Source organism: Aquarana catesbeiana, linkage group LG03 (genome assembly GCF_042186555.1).
Source record: "Aquarana catesbeiana isolate 2022-GZ linkage group LG03, ASM4218655v1, whole genome shotgun sequence".
NCBI classification, from domain to species: domain Eukaryota; kingdom Metazoa; phylum Chordata; class Amphibia; order Anura; family Ranidae; genus Aquarana; species Aquarana catesbeiana.
The window spans coordinates 455,939,197-455,941,893 of NC_133326.1; the positions used below are offsets into that span (position 1 = coordinate 455,939,197).

The 2,697-nt window shown below is 45.3% G+C and overlaps 1 non-coding gene across 1 annotated transcript; it reads right to left on the minus strand.

The window, feature by feature from the left end:
• Positions 1 to 1,036: 1,036 nt before the first annotated feature.
• LOC141135732 (U6 spliceosomal RNA) lies at positions 1,037 to 1,143 on the minus strand. Its single transcript, XR_012243591.1, has one exon. It is a non-coding gene; the product is annotated as a U6 spliceosomal RNA (small nuclear RNA).
• Positions 1,144 to 2,697: the final 1,554 nt, after the last annotated feature.

Below are 2,697 nucleotides of genomic sequence, written 5' to 3' on the forward strand. Positions count from 1 at the left end.
GCTGCTCTCTTGACCAACAGAAGACTCATAACTAACGACACTGTTACCTACTGGAATCAGGAAAAACGTTCAATAAAATCCTATTTAACGTGTCCTCAAGAGATTTTACCTTCTGCACTCTTTGTGGGGATGGGATGAGTTCTGAGACCTTCTCCTTATAACGGTGGTCAAGGAGGGTTGCCAACCAGTAATCACCCTTCTCCTTTATGCCACGTATTCTTTGGTCCTTTCACAGGCTTTGAAGCATGAGGTTGCCCATACGCCTCAAATTTGCAGAGGCTTGAGAAACAGACTCCTCAGGATCACTCATGATGACAGCATCTGGAACTTCCTTCTCCCAGCCATGTACTACTCCCAAGGCTCCTGTGGTTGGAAAGCCATCGCTTACAGATTGATGCATGTCTTCCTCTTATTTGAAGCCTATGAAAGTGCCAGAATTCTCCTCCTCATCCTCCTCTCCTCTCTCCTCCTGTGTGTTCTGTGACATAGGAATGATGGTGTCTGGATAAAGTGGGCCTTGAGAGGAAAGGAAGTTCTCTTTAGTCCGATGAAATAAAACCGACTCTAGGTCAGCTATTGGCTACTGGCTATCAACTTCCTTATTTTAGTCCGGTCGTACGTCATCATGTACAAATCCGTCGGACTTTGGTGTGATTGTGTGTAGGCAAGTTTGAAAGTCCGGCGGACCTACGCTGCAAAGTCCGTCGGAAAGACTGTCAGACCTAGTCCATTGAAAAGTCTGCTCGTGTGTACGCAGCATGACAGTGCTCTGTGCTCTAACTGGCTGAAGCTTTCACTGCTTCAGCCAATCAGGGCTTGCAATGCACTGTTCAGCGCTGCAATGCATTGTGGTCGGTTCGGGGGGGGGAGAACAAATGGTCAAACGACTCGTTTGTTCAGCTGTTCGTCAAATGTCCAAACAGCGAAAGTTCGGCCTGAACTTATGCTCGGGCCGAATCCATGGGGATTTACAATATATCACAATGGCAGATATTATAAAGAACTGGTCCAGTTTAGACATCATTACCAACACAAAAAAACAATGTAACGCTTCACAAATTAGTGTGTCATCCTTGCACAGGGACCATGCTAATCTTCCCTGTATCGTTCCAATTTTAGTATATGTTCTGCTGAAGCAAGGACCCACTAACATTATTTGAATGAAAGAATACTTGCTCTTAGCTTTGGCTCTCATCTTGGGCTAGTTGGTATGCTATTTAGGTTGCTGATAGTATATTTAACTTAATATCTAGTGAATTCTGTAGTCCAATTCTTCACCTGTTGATAGTGTTTGAATGTTACAGTACCTTGAACTATCGTTATTTTTATAGTCCTGTTTTTTTTTTTTTTTAATTTTCAATATTCTTTATTGGGTTTTGAAGTACACATTTTGCGTTACATGTGAAAACTTGACTGATGTTCCAACTGGAGTATAACAATGGGTAATATAGAAGATAACTTATTACATCAGTATAATAGGTAAATTTAACATATATACGTATAGGTGTATCTTCATCTTGAGGTAGCGGTGAAGAGGTTCCAGAGGAAGAGGGGGGCGCGGGAGGATAAGGGGGGTTTAGGGAGGGAAAGGAAGAAGTGGGGACAGAGGAAGGTACCAGCAAATTTCTTAGGAGGGTACATTTCAACAGTCAACATAGGTTATTAAACTTGTACAGTACAACTGGGGTGGGGCAGCCAAAAGGACCACTTGTAGAGGAATTTGTCCATGGCTAGGTTTTTCCTGGCTACTGTTTTTTTCCTCCATTTCACATTGGTAGTTAAAATCAACTAGTGTCGACTTTAGAGAAGGGGGTTCGGTAGTTTTCCACTGTCTGGTAATGTTTACTTTTGCTGCCAGTAGAAGGTGTATGATTACATCTCTGAATCTGGGAGGGAACTTTTCTATGCCCAAATGGAGTAAAGCTAGTCATGGGGAGGGTTCTGTAGGGATTTATGTTATGGAGGATATTAGGTAGAAGAAGTCTCCAAAAGGAGCTGAGGGATCTGCAAAACCGGAGGAGGTGTGCAATTGTCCACACTGTGTCCTCTGCACAGTGTGCACCTAAAGCTACGTGAAGAAAATTGGTGTTGTTCTTCTGATCCTATTAGTACCACAGGCAAGCAGTTGATTCTACTATCTGCAGTATCAATATATTTATACATCCCAGCTTTGTGCAGCTACATCTCACTGCAGGCCATTAGTATGTCTGGAAGGCCAACAAGGAGAGGCAGACAGTCACAAGCCAATAAAAGAGGGCAAGCAGGCTCTGTGTCTAGAGGCAACAGTGTTGGTCGTGGAGACGGTGCATCCTCATCAGCACGTGGCCGTGGGACACGCTTGTCCTTTTTTTCGGCAGCTGGCCGTGTTGAGCAGCAACATGCCGAAGACTTGGTAGAGTGGATGACCAAGCCGTCCTCATCCTCCTCATCCTCTCTCACCCAGGCTCAGGGTACTTTGTCTGGCAAAGCAGCTGCCAACATGGCCTCTTCCCTCGGCTCAATGGCATCAGTCACTCCTTCCCTAGCCTCACCATGTCCTCCTGAGGAGTCCCCCGAACTGTTTGACCACAGTGTTGGGTACATGCTCCAGGAGGATGCCCAGTGTTTTGAAGGTTTCGATGATGGTACCCAGCTAGAGGAAGGCAGTAACGTGAGCCCAGAGAGAGGGGGTGCCCAAGAAGGACAGCAATCTGGCAG